This window comes from Myodes glareolus, chromosome 11, assembly GCF_982192425.1.
Source record: "Myodes glareolus chromosome 11, mMyoGla1.1, whole genome shotgun sequence".
Classification (NCBI taxonomy): domain Eukaryota; kingdom Metazoa; phylum Chordata; class Mammalia; order Rodentia; family Cricetidae; genus Myodes; species Myodes glareolus.
In genome coordinates, this window is record NC_142036.1 from 84,726,374 (window position 1) to 84,745,809 (window position 19,436).

Below are 19,436 nucleotides of genomic sequence, written 5' to 3' on the forward strand. Positions count from 1 at the left end.
CAACTCAAGAAAGTCATGGCACATTTATCCCCAGTGAAATACCAACATCTTCAACAAAGGATCATGCAAGTCTTCTCCGAAATATCCTGGTTTCTCCTTGATGTGCAGCATGTATACATGACTTGTGTTGTAATATCCAGTACAAGGAGGTCTCCCAGAAGCCCAGGAAAGTGATGAAGGAATAATAATAACTAGTTGAGAATATAAGCAGGATATTTTAAGTGCTATTTAATTATATAAATATAATACAATACGAATGAGAAATTATCTCTTCAGTGACAGTTGCCTTGAGTCCAGTGATACTTGTTGATGAGGTATTTTTTGTTTTGGTTCTTTTCCTTTCTATAAACCTAAAAGGAATCTAGCTAGTAAGTGAAGTCATTTCACTGCAAAATGAAAACCCACTCTCCAGAAAATTTTAAAGCAACCAATTTTGGATTGAATCTTATCTAAATCTTAGCTGGTCAGATGTGATTTTTCTCACAGCAGTTGCACTAGCAATAGTTTGTCACCTACATTTTCACACACTGGCTACTCCTTTTATGTTAATGGTACTATTGGAAGTTTCTCTGACTGCTTGTCATTTATGACCACATTTCCAAGTTGTCATTTACTTTCCATATTGGCTAGGATCCTCATCCTGGCTGGTGAAGGTCAGCCAGCTTTCCTATTCAGGTTAAAGAATGTTTTATGAAATCATTCTAATTACACAGGATCTGATAACACAGGAACTAGGTGAGTTTCTAGTAGGTGACAGCTCACAGGTAGTTATATTTACATGACGCCAACATACCTGGCTCAAAGTAGAACTGAGCGTTCATCACACACTTGGTTTTAAACTATATATTTGATAACACTCACACTGTTGTAGCATGGAGCTATTCTGGAAATGCATAAAATTTCCAGGTGATAGCATTTTTGCCCCCTAGGCTACTCTGGCAAACATTAAACTCAAGTCACAGTATGGAATATTCAGCTTCAAGTCCTTCCTAGGACCATGTTGGTTCACATGAATCAAGATTTTTGCCAGCTTGCAGTCATTCTCACCAAGATCTTGGTTTGAGGTCATTTGTATGTAGACAATGATTTTTTTTTTCTTTCCCTGCAGATAAGCAACTACGAAAGCTGACTGCAAAGTAGCAAGTTTTTCTCATGAGGTGCTCAGCTTGAATGAGCCGTGCTTCGTCTATTCAGTATGAATGAGTAACGGCTTACACATTCCCGTAAGTAAGCATGAATGAACAAATTCACCTCGAGAGAAACCTATTAACTGGTATTTATTTTTCTTTCTTTGATATCGCTCTCCTCTTGTTTTTGAAATATTCCAGAGTATTTAACAAATACCTCACATACATACAAAACATGTGGTAGGCTTATACAGACAGTCATTGTGGCAAGAGATGCACAGCAGCAGGCTTATATAGATAGCGGCTGGATTTCAGCAAAAATCTCGCTATAATGCAGTATTTCATTCTAAAAACAGTTAATGGAATGACCAAATCCTTATGCAAAATTGTAAGGAAGGGAAGTCCACTGAACAAAATGAAGTGAGCTTTGCACACATATATTTTCAAGAAGCACAGAAGTAATCATTGAGTGGAAGCTAACCTGAAGAGCAGCTATGTGCTTCTTGGAGAGGAATAGCAATTGAGTTAGGTATCACCATTGACCTTTATCTACTGCACACTATCATGGTGGGACATATGATACTGGTGTCCTATTAATCCACAAGGTTCCTAATCTTTACCCAGACCCAGAAAGACAATTATCATATGTACTCACTCACAGGTGGTTTTAAAACATAAAGCAAAGAAAATCAGTCTAGAAATCACAATCCCAGAGAACCTAGACAACAATGAGGACCCTAAGAGGGGCATACATGGATCTAATCTACATGAGAAGTAGAAAAAGACAAGATCTCCTGAGTAAATTGGGAGCGTGGGGACCATGGGAGATGGCTGAAAGGAAGGGGAGAGGAAGGGAGGGTGCAAAGAAAAATGTAGAGCTCAATAAGTCAATAAAAAAGAAAAATGCTCTTTAGAATAGCATCCTTTGGATTGCGTTTCCTGTAATCTTGAATTTAAATTACTTCTTTATGCTTTACAAAGTTATCACTTGCTAAACCCAAATCCCCCACTATTATCACCTGACTGCCTATTCTTTGCTGGAAAATGGGTAGAAAGCTTGGATGAGAATTTTGGCAAATTTCACCTCAGCCTCCACATGTTTCACAGCTGTTTCAACTAAGGCAAGGCTCTGTCTTCTCCACATCCTCTTCCAAGTGGTGGTGGTGGTGTGTGGGGGGGGTGAGATCTGGAAACTGCCTTCATTTCTTCTGTACCACCACAAACACAATCTCAGCACTTCCACAATAGATCCCAGCGTGAAATAGTACAACTGTTATTTTGTTTGTTTGTTTCAGACACTTTTGTGTACCAGTGGGTATACCTTAGCATACTTGCTGCACTGAGGGCATGTTGTCTTATGTCTTCAGGTTTCTTGGCAGGCCAAAGTCCCTATCGTTTGTCTAAGTGAAGACTTTGGGACTTTGCTAATTGAAGAAGCCTGCCCTGCATCTGTGAAGGACTGAAACTGCCCTCCAAGGATCATTTCTGCCTAATGTTTAGAACTTTCCTGGTGTGACATTTTACTTTTCTGAGAACAAAAGGAAGCTGAAGACAATGTTATTTTTATTAAGAAATATGGAGAATCAATATGCTTATCCATGGTACAGAATACTTTTTAATGTAAGATCAACAATAAAACATGGTGAGCACAGAGTCTATAATTTAGCTATAGCTACAAAGTACTGGAATGAAGTGATTTTATTTTAGAATGACACATAATTCTGATTTCCAGAAATATTTCAACATCAATTCATCAATTCTCATAAATAGTAAAAATGGTGAATTAAGTCAAGTTCAAATGTTTCTCTAGGGATCTGGAAGACAGAAACAGAGAGAAGTTGCAAAAAGTAACATTGAAAAATAGTTCCTAAAGAATACAAATTTAATAAATGACACAAATTTGATAAATGTAGTCAGAATGAAACTTTTGAAAATCAGAAATTCAAAATTTACATTATAGAAATACATCCACCTAAGCCCTGACCCTTCATATATGGCTGCTTTTCCAGGATAGGCAATGACTTGCTTTGGCAGTTCAGTGCATTCCTGAAATACACTGGAAAGCAAAGCAGTATAATACAATATTTATTCTTGCTTCCTCCTTTCTTTTTTGTAATTTTAAGATGATGATAGTCAAAGAAATTTTGGCCAATTTGAATGAAGTAATTATTCCATGATTCTACTTGCTTGCTTTTTTTTTGTGACTCTCTGTCACTATTTGGACTCAGTTTTCTTTATTGTCCATTCTTAGTAAAATTCCTTGAACTTAAATAATGAGGCATATGAAAGAATTTTTATTTTTATCATTGTCCATCACTATTTACTACTTCATAATTAGGGGGAAACAACTCAGTAGTTTATTTTTTAAGACAAAAACACTAAGTGAAATTCACAGAGTTATATATTGATAAAATTCAACATTATGAGTATTGTTATTCATTCCAAGCACACTGAATGCAAAATACTTTAGTAAAACAACAACAAAAATGTCCAGGGACCCAAGACACAGAACATTTATGTAATTTCTTTAGTGAATTTTGGCATATATTTGATTTTTGACTCTTCTCATACAGATTTCAAGTTATCTAATTCAGAAGTCACACTTGCATACATTTTCTGGGTAAGACATTATGCCATTTTAGGCTTTAAGTCCCCTAGTTGTCAGGATTCCCGTCTATGTTTCCAGAGCTACCAAAGAGCCTGAGCTCACAGGATTGCAACAAGCTGGAGGCTAGTCTGATCTCAAGAATGAGATTCTGTTCAAATAAAACCAAATGACAAACAAATCAACTCTGGTTCCAGGCAGACATGATGGTATACACCTGAAATCCCAGGATTCAGAAGTTAAGACAGAGGATTGAATAACAGAAAGAAAAGAAAACTGTTTCGGAAACAAGGAAAGAAGGAGACAAGGAAGGAGAAGAAAGGAGGAAGGAAAACCTGATAACAGATACCCGGAATTAATTTCATACCTTTTGCTGCATTTTATATTGTTAATACAAACTACAAACTATCTATACATACATATATGTGATTGGATTGTAACAAAGGGGAAGACCTCTAGTGGGTCACACAATCCCTGAAGAAGACTTTTTGGATGTGGAACATTTCATTCAATTCTTCTTCTCCATATTAACTTCAAGATGCCCCTCTTTTGTAGACTACCATCAAGACCTTCCTGCTCTTTCTCAAACTGAACAGTATCCCCCACTCTAGGGTTGCTTTCTTTTATAAACACAGATGTCATTTGATCCCAACCATTGCCTAGCATACTCAGACTTTAGAAGTGAATCCATTTAGCGCTTCTCTTTGCTCTTGTTTATTACAAAGAAAGAGGAAATATTGTGCAATTCTGCAGGAGCATTCAGCTCTCTGTCCATACACCCTGTCCACATCCTATTCAGTCTTATGGTGTTTAGTTTATGGAGTTATATAGTTCTATTGCATTTTCTGGGAGACAGAGATAAAAGGAAGTTATTTTCCTAAGTTTAGGCCTGGGGCTTGGCACTGTCGAGACTGTTGTGACAGTTCTGATTTTCAGCTCTTTGTTGAGTGAAAGAAACACAGCTCTTTTATGACATAAGACAACATATGCAACAGCAGCTCAGTTCTAGAAAAGTTTGTCCCAGTTCTCTTGGTAACTTGGTAAATCCCTTCTGTGTGTGGAAGACAGGCAAGAGTTGCTTTTATAACCACAAGTCAGTTGATGCCATTTCTGTGTAGCTTGTGTTTAACTCATGTCCTAAGTCCTTGTTTTTTCAAGTCTTCACAGTGACTTTACTACATTCTTCTGGTCCTAACAAAACTGAAACTTCCACTTTTCCTTCCTATTGCTTTGTTTCTTCTCTAGGCTCTAGGAAATGAATCAATGGAATTTCCTTACAGGTCTGCTTCTGGAGCTATAGATTGGATTCTGAAGCTGATGGTTTTTCTTCCTCTTGATTTATTTATGGAGAATGATTTGTTCTGATTAGGTTACCAAAACTTCAAAATTGATTATTCCTTCTGTATATTGGTTTTCAAAGCCCTTTTGCATAACTCACATAATTAATTGAGACATTGATAAATAATCATGCATGGTTTGCATCTGTAATGATATCTTTAAGCATGCTCAGACATAAAAGTATCAAATATTGTGTCAGTAATGTAAAGTTTAAACTTAAAAGAGTGAAGAGTATGATCAAAATACATCATATGCTTATGAAAATGTTTACAATGAAACCATTATGTATAATTAATATGTCAAAATAAACAATAATAAATTTATAACTAAAAATTTAAATGTTATATCACAGGGGGTAGTAAATTATACAAAATTAGTATCTTTTAAACCTCAGTACTACTGACATTTTGATATAGAAAATAATTGATTAAAGTCCACTGAAACAAACATTCAAAATAAAGAGCTCATTGACAGGCTATTTAACCATTGGAGAGTGTTTCTAAGGAGGCCTAATTGCTACTCAGTGTAGTCTCTCCCCTTAGTGCAACCACATAAATTATAAAATTTTCAGTGCAAAATGAATTTTATGTAAGCAACAAATCCAATTCTAGTATATAACCAGTAGTGAATAGAATATGCTTATATTGTTCATTGATTGGTATTTTGATTGAATACTCTCGAAACTTCTGATTGAGACATCTAAAAAGGTCCCTAAGTATTGCTAATAGACACTAAGGAAAAAAAATCGCTCTTAGCTGAGAGCCACTGAGGTGGACAATCACTGATTTAACCTAGTATGATGATCTTTAGATATAACCAATGCAACTTTTAAACTTAATTAACTCATGCGTAAATAACTTCAGTTTTATCACGTGAACATGTCAGGTGCCCTGTCAATTAGTGACAGTTGTTTGCAGATAAAATTACTAAAGAAAGGGCAATTGTAAAAGCTAAATTAGATAACCAGACAAGTGCATCTAATAATTGAAAAAAAGTGTTCATATAAGACATCAGAGTAGAATTTCTGTGCCACTTGTCTGGACTGGTCCTTCAGTGGTGAGACTATCAGTGGATTTCTCTAGGCATCATTGTGTTTAGACCCTATGTAGATACATGTGATAATCAACCATAACTCAAGTATTTGATGACATACATATTTTAATTAATAAATACTGGTTGAACTAATAAACATTCATATATATCATCTGATATAGGATTTGTAAATTATCTCTTTCTACATTCGGTGTTTTCAGTGAGAAGATATCATGTGCATATATGTTACGTCTTCTGGTTTTGTGTTTTTAAGGCACTTCTGCGTGTGAAAATCTATGTGTTTCTACACCTATTGAGCTCCTTGTGCTTTTCTTTGGTTTTTTTCTTATATTTGTTTTTTTTTCTTTTTCTGATTTGTTTGTTTCTATTTTATCTTAAGTCATTTTTTGTTATTATATTTTCTGGTGTCTGTTGTATTCTTATGAGAGAGGGAAAAGAATGTGAATTTGGGTTGGTGGGGAAGTTGGTGGAGAGGATCTGGAAGCATTTGGGGGAGGGGAAACCATGATCAGAATATATTGCAAATTTAAAAATCTGTTTTCAATAAAAAGAAAGGAAGTGGGTCTCACGGTCTGACTGAAGTGCTTGAGACACCCCTGTAACCATGCAGTAATGTTATATATGGTGTCATTCAATTTTAAAACCAACACAAATTTCTTCCTAAATATGCTCTACAAACTGATTATATTAATACAGAATGGGTAATGGCATCATTAAACTATGTTACTAAATTTAGCAAAATTTTCAAACAAATTCTTGATCATCCAAGATGTCAAATTTATAGCTATTACAAGTTAGGCACAGTTTCTGATGGACATCTACTCTTCATTCACTATTGCCTCCATCTTCAGCTAATACAGAATTTAAGAAATTTGTGAATCATTTGGAGCAGGGACTGAATGTTAGAAGAATTTAATATTCATGGGTAATCAATAGCTATGATTAGTGAAGGGCTAATTGTGAATTAAAGCGGTAGTAATTGAAAACTATGTGCTTGAAAGACTCAGAAAATAAAAAGCGTTTTTAAGGTAGGAAAATTCATTTTTAAACTAAAACTCCATGCAAACATATAGAAAGTCCAGCAATCATATAGTGATCAGTAGTTTTTTTCTTTAGTTTGCAAAATAGGTGAGCCGCAACAGGGACTGTGTGTTTTTCCCAGCTAGACTGCAAGTGAGTCTAGCGTATGAACTAGGATTCTCCGAGGAAATCACTGAGGTTGTACTTTTACAAGGCCCAGTGGGATTAGCACATGAATTTTTGCTTCCTCTGAATGTTTTGCAGAAAATTTGATGACTCAAATCCAAATCTGTTATATACAATTTGTGTACATGCATATGCATGTGTGTGTGTGATTCTTCTTTTTAAGATTCTAGCAAAAACTATATAGATTTAGGGTGATGTTACGGTATATAAAATGTTTGACTAATACTCCTTAATAAATTTCTAATAAATAAAATGGGGAAGTATTTATTACACTACATTTAAAAGCCCACTCTACAAATACGCACTTTAAGAACTAATATTTGTACACAATTTTTGTTCATAACTTTGAGTTAGGAAATAAATTACTTAGATACTTTAGTCACTAAAATGATAATATTGACAAATTAGTAGCCACAGATTTATATATTTATTTTGCTTTAAAATCTCAGTACCAAAGTCAAATCATATAAAAAAATAAATGGGATGTAAAAGTAATGAGGAGAAGATTGTTTTTAATTGCAAGTAACTTGAGTGTCTGGCCCTGGCAGCCAGCTTTATCTTTGCTTGCCTGTTGCTGGTAGCATGGAATCCTCTGTGCTCAGTTTCTCGAGCACAATTCTACTAAACTAAAGGAGTCAGTCTTTGAGAGGCAGCTGCACCAAAATCAACCTCTGAGGCCATGTGCCAAAGGATTTTCTGAATTATGATGTCTAAACACTTAAAATGTGCATTAAGGGAATGCTTTTGCGTTCCACAGAGAAGTCTATTAAATTTGACCAAGCATATTTGTTTTTTCTTAAAAAATTAGTTTGATTGTCAGCCTAGCCTTTATCATCTGAATCTTTACTATACTTGCACATGTTCAAGGCAGACAGTGTTCTAGCAGTGAGAGGAGGAAGTGCGTAAGGGATCCCACTCCTAACCAAGAAGCTATCAGCAACTAATATCATTAGGCAAAGGGAAAAATCAGTTTTCTCCAGGAAGGAAATCTAAACAGAGATATATAGAGAAAGTAGACAGAGTCAGAAAGATGCCAAGTAGCTGCTGAAGGAGACAGACACCAGAAATTTACCCAGTAAGTCACAGCCTCATGGTGATACACAGAATATGGAAATGGGTTAATTTAAGTTATAAGAGGTAGCTAGGAAGAAGTCTAAAACATTGACCAAATACTGTTGTAATTACTATAGTTTCTGTGTGATTATTTGGGTATGGTGGCTGGGAAATGTATGAGCAGCATCCACCTATAGTCCAAGATGTCAAGGATGCTAATGATATCCAGGATGCCCAGGATATCAAGGATGCCCAGAATGCCAAGGATTCTCAAGATGTCCATGAAGAGTTCCCAACACAAAATGAATTCAATGGTAATTGCATGATTTCTTTGTTTCATTTTTCTTTGTTTAGGCCTGTTCTTTATTGGTGGTTACAGTGATGGTTTTGCTTGCTATTCGCTTGTCTTACTGGTCTTTTGCTTGTTTGTTTTGATATGTGTTTTGCTATAGATTTTTGATTTGTTTCCATTTTCGTTGCTTGTTTAGGCTTCATGTGTTTGTGTGTGAGCATGCCTGTGTGTGTGTGTGTGTGTGTGTGTGTGTGTGTGTGTGTGTGTGTGAAAGAGAGAGAGACAAAGACAGAGACGAGAAAATAAAGTGGGGTGGACAGGGAGTTGCAGAGGATCTGGGAAAAGTTGGGAAAGGAGAAAACATAATCAAAATTTATTGTATAAAAGTTTAACAAAATAAAACCAGGAGCTAAGGGTGTAGCTCAAAGGCAGAATATTTGTGTATTTATAAGCCCCCAGGTTTGGCCCACAGTGCTGCCTATAAACTTGGATTTGATTAAAATGTGGCCTGTTAAGCTTATAAAAGTGCAAAAAAAGTAAATTTTTAAAAATTTTTACTTTATTTAAGTAAAATATTTATTGCATTACGTTTTTTCATTAATTTTACGTACTAACCACAGTTTTTCCTCCCTCTTTTTCTCCCATTTCCTGACTCCCATCTCCCCACTTCCCCATCCATTCTTCCTCCATCTCCATTCAGAAAGAGGCAGGCCTCCCATGGGTTTGAAGAAACCATGACTCATAAAGTTGAGGTAGAACGAAGCTCCTCCCACTGCAAAAAGGCTGTGTGAGGCAATCCACCATGGGTAACAGGTTTCCCGAAGCCAGCTAAGCTCCAGGGACCGGTCCTGATTGTACTGCTAGGAGCTCTACAAACAGGCCAAGCTACTTAAGTGTTATGCACATCCAGATGACCTAAGTGGGTCCCATGCAGGCTCCTTTACTGTTTGTCAGAGTCCATGTGCTCCCATGAGCTCAGGCCAGCTGTCTCTGTGGACCGTCATGACCTTCACCACCCTGACTTGTTCATCCCTCCTCCCTTTCTTCAGGAGAACTCCTGGAGCTTGGGCCAGTGCTTGGCTGTAGATCTTTGCATCTGCTTCCATCAGGTACTGGATAAAGGCTCTCTGAGGGTAGTCATGATCTGATTACAGGGGAAAGCCAGTTCAGACACTCTACCCACTATTGCTAGGAGTCTCAGCTGGGGTTATTCTTGTGGATTCCTGGGAGCTTCCCTGGCACCAGGCTTCTCCCTAACCCTGAATTGGACTGTCTATCAAGAAATATCTTTCATTACCCTCCACTTCCACCCCATCCCTAACCTGCCTCCAGGACCCAGCCCACCCAACCCATTCCCTCCATCTGCCATCCAACCATCCTCCCACCCTCAACCCTAGATTACCCAGGAGATCTCTTCTCTTTTCCCTTCCTAAGGCAATCTATGCATCCCTCTTTGGAACCTCTTTGTCATCTAGCCTCTCTGGAGCTGAGGATTGTAGGTTGTTTACCCTGTACTTTACTCCAAATATCAGTTTATGAATGAGTGCATACCATGTTTGTCTTTCTGTGTCTGGATGACCTCAGCCAGAATAACTTTTTTAGTTCCATCAATTTGCCTGCAAATCCTATGTGGTCATTGTTTTCTACAGCTGAGTACTATTCCATTGTGTAAATGTACCACATTTTCCTTATCCATTTTTTTCTTGGGAAGCATCTAGGTTTTTTCAACATTCTGGGTATTAAAAACAAGGCTGCTTTGAACATAGTTGAGCAAATGTTCTTGTGTTATGATTAAATATTCTTTGTGTTTATGTCCAAGATTGGTATCTCTGGGTCTTAAGAAAGATTGACTAAAATTTTTTTCTGAGAAATTGCCACACTGATTTCCAAAGCAGCTCTACATATTTGCACTCCCACAAGCAATGGAGAAATGTTCCCCTTACTCCACATCCTCCCTAAAAGCTGTTATCAGTGCTTTTGATCTTAATCATTCTGACAGGTGTAAGATGGTATCTCAGAGATATTTTGTTTTGCATTTTCCTGATGGCTAAGGATGTGAACAATTACTTAAGTATATTTTGGCCATTTGAGATTCTTTGGTTTAGAGTTCTCTGCTTAGATCTGTACTGCATTTTTAAATTAGATTATTTGGTATTTGGATGTTTCTTTATCTATTTTGGAGATCAGCCCTTATGTGTGATTCCCCTCTGTATGCTGTGAATATCATTGGTTAATAAAGAAACTGTCTTAGGCCTGTACAGGGCAGAATGTAGGTAGGTGTGGGAAACTAAACTGAATGCTTGGAGGAAGAAGGCAGAGGCAGAGAGAAGCCATGTAGCACTGCCAGAAAAAGACACTGGATGGAACTTTACCCAGTAAGCCACAGCCAGGTGGTGATACACACATTAATAGAAATGGGTTAAATTAATATGTAAGAACTAGCCAATAAGAAGCTAGAGCTAATAGACCAACCAGTGGTTTAATTAATACAGTTTCTGTGTGGTTATGTTGGGGCTGAGCAGCCTGAAATAAACTAGTGGCCTCCTTACAACACAGCCCTCTGTTAGATGTGAGGCTGATGAAGATCTTTTACCATTGTGTAGTCTGCCATTTTGTCTTATTAACAGTGTCCTCTTCCTTACAAAAACTTTTCAGTTTCAGGAGGTCTCATTAATTAATTGTCAATTTCAATGTCTATACTACTGGTGTTATATTCAGGAAATAGTCACTTGAACCAATGCATTTTAAGATTCTTCCCACTTTCTTTGTAGGTTCAGTATAACTGCATTTATGCTGAAGTCATTGATCCACTTGGACTTGAGTTTTATGCATACAGATCAATTTGTGTCCTTCTACATGTCAGCATCCACTTATGCCAGTAGTATTTGTTGAATATGCTTTCTTTGTGTTTTTTTTTCGCATTGTATAATTTTGGCCTCTTTGTCAAAAATCAGGTGTTCACAGGTGTGTACACTTATGTCAGGATCTTCAATTGAATTCACTCTATTGATCCACATGCTTATATCTATGCCAATACCAAGCTATTTTTATTATTATAACTCTATAGTAGAACTTAGGGTCAGGAATGGTGATACATCTAGAAATTTCTTTCCTATAGAGGACTATTTTAGCTATCCTGGGTTTTTCATTTCTCCATATGAAGTTGAATGTTCTTTTAAGGTCTGTGAAGAATTATGTTGGGATTTTGATGGGGATTGCACTAAATCTGTAGATTGCTTTTGGTAGGATTGCCATTTTTGTTATTTTGATCCTACTTATCCAAGAGCATTGGAGATTTCTCCATTTTCTGATATCGTCTTCATTTTCATTCTGCAAAGACTTAAGGTTTTTGCCATACAAATCTTTCACTTGCTAAAATTACCCCCAAGGTATTATGTGTGACCATTATAAAGGATGTGGTTTATCTTATTTCTTTCTCAGTCCATTTATCATTAGTATATAGAAGGACTACTAATTTTTTGAGTTAATCTTGTATTCTGCTACATTACTGAATGTATTTATCAGCTGTGGGAGTTCCCTGGTAGAAATTTTCAGTCACTTATCTATGCCATCACATCATCTGCGAAGAGCAAAAGTTGTACTTCTTTATTTCCAATTTGCATCCCCTTGATCTCCTTCTGTTGTCTTATTGTTCTATCTAGAACTTCAAGTACTATATTGAATAGATATGGAGAGAGTGGACAGCCTTGTCTTTTTCTTGATTTTAATGTTGAATTTCTCTCAATTTAGTTTGATGTTGGATATTGGCTTGCTGTATATTGTCTTTATTTTGTTTATATATGTTCCTTGTATACTTAATTTCTCCAAGACCTTTATTATTAGGGGAGCTGGAATATTTATATTATAATCCATCCTAGAATCATGTATGAATATTCAATGATAAAACTATTGCCTGCTATACATATATTAAGAAGTTATTGTCTAATATAGTTTGAAATACACATATAATAGCAATCAGTATTCTATCACACTGTGACTTACACAGGAGGTATTGTATATAAACACCTTTGCTGTGGGACAATGCTCTTGTACACTGTAAATACTTGTCACTTATATTTGCTTAATAAAATGCTGATTGGCCAGAAGCCAGGCAGAAAGTATATTCAAAGTCACCAGTCTAAGAGAATTCTGAGACAAAGAAAGGCAGAAATGCAGTCACCAGTCAGATGCAGAAAAAACAAGATGAGAACGCTTTACTAAATAAAAGTACCAAGCCACATGGCTAAACACAGATAACAATTATGTGCTAATTTAAGTTGTAAGAGCTAATTAGTAGGCTAAACAGTTTATATTAATATCAGCCTCTGTGTGTTTCTGAGCTGAATGGCTGTGGGACATGGCAGAACAGAAATTCTGTCTCCACACCTTCACTGAATTTAATATCTGAGCTATTACATGTAAAGGATATGCGATTTCTTGCTAGAATATAACTTTCTTACACATCATGTATGATGCACATCTCAATGCGGTTTATCTTATGTGTAAATGTATCCTCTACTTACTTTCAAATAATTTTTAATTATCAGAAAAACACTTTAATAAATATTTGTACAAAATGACAGTGTTTAAGCATAATTATTACTAACATTGACATGGTATGAGTTGCGTATATTTGCTTCCAAAATTCACATATTTAGGATGGAAGCATGAAACAGAGAAAAAATAAGAGACTTTGAAGTCTGTAGATCTCAGATGGAAATTTCCAGTTGATGCTTGCTACCTGTGTGGTCTTGCAGGCCTGTAGAGTCACTTAAAATAAAGTTTCTCCATCAACAAAGCAAATAAGTGACTACTGTAAATAGAAAAAGTGAAATATATAAAGTACATATATATGGCACATGGTATCCATTCAGTGTTGTAAACTAATAACTAATAATATTAAGCTTGAATTCCAGTCTGTGAGATTTGATAAACTAAAATTCTACTGTCAGCTCAGGTGGATTCATAAATTTTGTTTGAATCCCTCTTATTTCATATCTACTGTTTAATTAATGATAAATGCATCCTTTGCCATTAAATATGAAGTTGATTTTGAAAAGGTGATGATTTTATTTTCTAGCCCTTTTTCTGACTGTGCATTTTTAAAATGTGGCTGCTTTAAGAAACTATTTGCTAGTCAAAAAGGAGTAATTAAATTTGCTTTGACACAGTTAGTGGTTTTTGCAAGTCATATATTGCCTATTTTTATACTTTACTATTAAAGAGGAGAGCCAAAATCAAAACACGAATTGTTGAATTCTTAGCCTGTGTGGCATATTTTTATTTTAAAATTAAATTAAATTAAAATTTAAAGATCTGTTTTTGTGGGGTGCATATGAATATGTGTGCTGTGTATATATTTTAAATATTGAAATATACTGGGTTTCACATTTGTTTAGTCAAGTTCATTCTGTTTCAGTGGCGAGATACATAAAATACATCATATTTTCTGGTTATCAATTACATATACAATGTCAGAATCACTTAAACATAACTTAAGATGGATCCTATTTTGTTATGTGCAGATGAAGTGGCCATGTCTTGTCTGACTTGTGTAACCTAACATTTTTTCACTGTAAAGAATTCCAAACCAATCAGCTATGCTTAGGAAAGGTGGCCTTCACAAGTCCCAAGAGTCAAACTACTTGTTCCTAGATCTCCACTAACTATACCCAGAACCCAGCATTAAACTATTTCGCAAGCCAAATCCTAGCATACAGAAATGGTCTTAAAATGATCGGTAACCATGAAAGAAAGTATATAAGATCAGTAATACTGAGTAAGGATCTCCCTCAGGAAAGAGTGTAGTGGCTAAACAGTTCTACACAGTGATATCTATACTGATGACATTCCTCACACTTGCAAACCATCTTTCTTGCTCCGTTTACCAGACAATCAATTTTCAAAGAGCAGGTAAAATCAGAGTAGTGGCGCTTCTGAAACTGTGGAGAACAATGCTAAGGAATGCTACACGTAATTGAGAAAGACATTTTATTAATACTTATGCAAGATATGGAATGCAATCACCCTAGGTTGTTGCAATGTCTAGCAATTGCCCACAGATAAACATTTTTCTGGGGTTTTTTTTGTCCTATAAAATCATGAAATAGTTATTGCCAAGAAAAGAATCACTCTTTGGTCTTTAAATATTATGATCTCACACCAAGAAAAAATAAATAATAATTTCAACTGCCCATAGCTGCAACTATTTCCTATTAAGATAGATATTAAAATTATTTTTACTTCAAATATCTGTATGTTAGACTTATTTGAGGTATCACAGTTTATCTTGAGGAAATATAATCTCTGAATTTGTTGAGGGCTATCAACAAAGAAAGTGTTTTCCAAGGTATTTTTTCATAAATGTGTACTGGACTGTCTATTTCAAACATTCACGTGATTCACCTCTAGCAAGTACTGTTAAAATTTTTTAAAAAAACTAGAAACAATAATTATAAGATAGCATACAATATTAATTCTGAGACATATATAATATTTTATCGCATGCACCTTAAATATGTGCTTGTAGTACAGCAAGGAATCCCCCACGTTTTACAGATCTATGCCTCTAAGATCAAAGGAATTCTTCAGGTTCTTGTCATGAAATGTTCAAACCTAAAATGTTTTATGGTAAATACTCTAATTAATACAGTAAACAACAATAATAAACCCTAATGCCCTCTCTTGTGGTGGAAGCAATGAATATCAAGATGGTATCTGACTTGGCATCTAATGTTCTCTTCTGCCAAAAGTTTATTAGCCTAGGATTGCTGGTTATTTGATCACCTTACAGTAGTTTCAATAGGAAACGATATGACATATTTGACTTTAGTTTACCAGTTTCCTTGGGAATGTATATAAAACTCTATATTTGAAACATTTTGATATTGTTTTGACATTTTTTGCAAAATATAATTGTTTTTATATAAACCACAATTGATGTTCTCCATAATTTCTCTTGCACACACATACACTCAAACATATATGTGTACACACACACACACACACACACACACACACACACACACAAACCTGGTTTCTTCCACTCTGAAATATGCGGTTTATGTGGACTATGGACATCTATTTTTTATTATTTTTATTGAGCTACATATTTTTCTCCAGTCCCCTTCTACCCTCTCCAATGGTCCACATGCTCCCAGTTTACTCAGGAAATCTTGTCTTTTTCTACTTCCCATGTAGATTAGATCCATGTATGTCTCTCTTAGGATCCTCATTGTTGTCTAGGTTCTCTGTGATTGTGAATTTGTAGGCTGGTTTTCTTTGCTTTATGTCTAAAACCATTTATATGTGAATACATGTGATATTTGTCTTTCTGAGTCTGGGTTACCTCACTAAATATAATGTTTTCTAGCTCCATCCATTTGCCTACAAATTTCAAAATGTCATTAATTTTTTCTGCTGTGTAGTACTCCATTTTGTAAATGTACCACATTTTCCTTATCCATTCTTTTGTTGAGGGGCATTTAGGTTGTATCCAGGTTCTGGCTGTGACAAACCAAGCTGCTATGAACATAGTTGAGCACATGTCCTTGTGGTGCTCAATCAAAGGACTGAGCATCCTTTGGCTATATAACCAAAAGTGGTATTGCTGGTTCTTGAGGTAGGTTGTTTCCAAATTTTCTAAGAAATTGCCATACTGACATCCAAAGGGAATGAACCAGCTTGCACTCCCACCAGCAATGGAGAAGTGTTCCCTTTATCCGACATCCACTCCAGCATAAGTTGTCCTCAGTGTTTTTGATCTTGGCCATTCTTATAAGTATAAGATGGAATCTCAGAGTTGTTTTGATTTGCTTTTCTCTGATGGGTAAGGATGTTGAGCTTTTCCTTAAATGTCTTTCAGTCATTTTATTCTTCTGTTGAGAGTTCTCTGCTTAGGTCTGTACTCCATTTTTATTGGATTATTTTTTCTTTTGATGACCAATTTCTTGATTCTTTTGTATATTTTGGAGATCAGCCCTCTGATGTGGGGTTTGTGAAGATCTTTTGCCTTGTCTAGTGTGTCCTTTGCTTTACAGAAGCTTCTTAATTTCAGAAGATCTCATTTATTAATTGATGAACCTCTTTTGTAACAAGTAGAAAGTGCTTTCAACTTGTCTGATAAAATATGTCAAAATTTACTAAAATCTATGATGTTAAAATTTTGTTTTCTGGCAATACCATAACTCAAATTACTTTTATGCTTATTATCAGTTTATATGTTCTCTAGCATGTATTAGTTATAAAAGACTACTTTATTAAAATAGTATGTATGAGGAGGCAAGATGCTTTTACACAATGGAAAGGAATAGTTCTAGAATTCATAATGATCATCATATCACAAATTTTAGGCTTTTCCTTGGATTATAAGTTTAAACAATGAAAAAGTAACAATCAGAATATAGAAGTTGTAGATGAATTAGTGGAACTTCCATCGCTCCTTTCACTTGAAGTATGCTAGCCTTACTCACATCGTGCTGTCATGAACTGTTTTGACAGTTCTGAAAGATCATGTCAACACACGAAACAATATGTAATCAATATATATATATATATATATATATATATATATATATATATAAGCATTATCCAAACGATAAATAAGATCATATCAAAGGTGTCACAGTTTGAAAAGCAATACTACGAATATACACAATTTATTAAACCACAGATTAAGTTTAAACGTTGTATGATGTTGAAAAGTAACACTTGACTATTAGAATAATGTTTGATTTAGATGTTTCAATAATTCAGTTAGGAATGAATGTGTCTTATTTTTAGGCTAATAGAACTGATAAGTATTATTCTGTAACAGTTTTGAGTTTTCTGTTGTAAGGCAGTCACACAATAGTTCCCACCAATTTGTGTTACTCAAACTTTGAACATGGATGTTGGAAGAGTACTGTCATAGCTCATTTACCCATAATCTGTTTGCCTCCTGAACTCATTATCATGGTACCCGAGGAAAGTATTCCTGCCTTGCTTCTTAGTAAGAGATGCTTATAAACATAGAGTTTAAGAATTATTCATATAGATTTGCTCAACCAGCATGAATAATTTGCTTACATTATAGAAGAGCTTACTATGATCATTCATTTCTTTGTTGTGCCATGGACATGATTTTTTTCCTAGGCCAACGAATGTGCGAACAGACATTCTGAGGGGTGTGATCTAGGCTCCAAAGTGTAGAAAGGCAAAACTCAATATTATGGCGCATGAAAGTCAAGCTTCTAGAATGGTTACTGCTTATTTGTGGCAATGTTCTGCGACATAAACATTGTCATTATTTGTGAAAGTCAACAATAAATCATGAAAAAAATTAATTATTCTCATCTTTCCAAATGTGCTACAATGTAATTTCTCACTTTAAAAGATAATTAGTAGAACAATAGGTCCTTTAAAATGTCATACACTGAGATAAATATCTCTTTTTTTAAAGATTATCACACATACCTTAGACCATTTTCCTATAAGGAATTGACTTCAGAAGTCTTTCATATTTTTAATTTCTCAGTTTATAGGCCATGCTTTCAAGTGTGCAAAAACACAAATTAAATAAGAGAAATGTAATAGTGTCAGAAGAACTTGGTTTACTGGCTCATTGAGTAGGGAAATCTGGACTTTAAAATGCTGGATATTAAATTGTTAATCTTATTAATCCGGTGAAGCTAGAAACAATTCCATAGTAATCAAACTCATCCTTGCTGGCATGCTTTTCTCCATATTAAATGGACAAGTGAGACATCCTAATTGACATACTAATTGACAAGTGAGAAAAGAAACAAGTCTTCAAGGCATAAACAACGTTTACTCCTCTTAGGTAGCAAAATATGATGCATTTACAACCACAACACAGCTTCTTAAAAGCAAAATTTGATTAAAATGAATTAAAGATGATTTTAAACACGGAGAATAGAAATGTGGGAAAATGGCACCTTTCTCTCTTAGAAATACAGCCAGCTGCTCATGGAAAATCACTTTTTAAAAATTATTTATTTATTTTGCTGTTGCTGATGAGGAACCAAAGTAAACCAAACAAAATAAAAAATGAGAATGGTCTGATGCGGTAGATAAACAAGGATTGTCTGGAAGCATGAGGACAGTTCTTTTCGAAGGGGTGCAGTCATTGCTGGGTACAGAGGAAAGGATAGTCCATGGCCAGAGAATAGGATCTGGGTCCTTTATTGTCGTCATTAAAGTCTTACATAAAACTGTCTCCACATTCCATAAAAATGCCATGGTGCTTCAGGAAAAATACAGACCTGAGACAATAGTTTATTTTGGCTGGAATTAAAGTTCCAGAACTGAAGAGTTACTGCCAGAAATAGGAACCAGCTTTGAGAAAACTTTCAGTGACCTAGGATGTAACAGAAGTGTTCCAACAGTCACACTCCAGAGCTTGGGGTCTGAATCAAGGCTTCTTTGTGATGGACCTCGAGGCATAATTAATCACCGAGAGGAAGTGAAGAGGCTTGGGCTGGGAGTCTTGTTACCCAGGGAATTCCCTCTTCCTCTGGCACCCACTTGCCAGCACGGCTATAAAATAAGAGTAGAAATGTTGCACTCTATAAATGATTAATCAGGGCCGATTTACATGAAATTAAGTTGTTTGGAAGCTAAGATATCCTAGACCTGGATTCCAAAGGCACTCCTGCAGCTCTCTAGCCACGACTCCTCTTCTTCCTTCTCTGTTTCCCTTACTTTTCCCTTTAAAATATGGAGCTCTCTGTAAGTTGTGAAGTTTCCCACAATTTCTAAATCT

The 19,436-nt window shown here is 35.5% G+C and overlaps 1 protein-coding gene across 1 annotated transcript in view; it reads right to left on the bottom strand.

Moving 5' to 3' along the window:
• Nucleotides 1–19,436, bottom strand: part of Meox2 (mesenchyme homeobox 2) — a 59,006-nt gene that overhangs the window by 12,619 nt on the left and 26,951 nt on the right. The gene's annotated exons all lie outside the window — the stretch shown is intronic.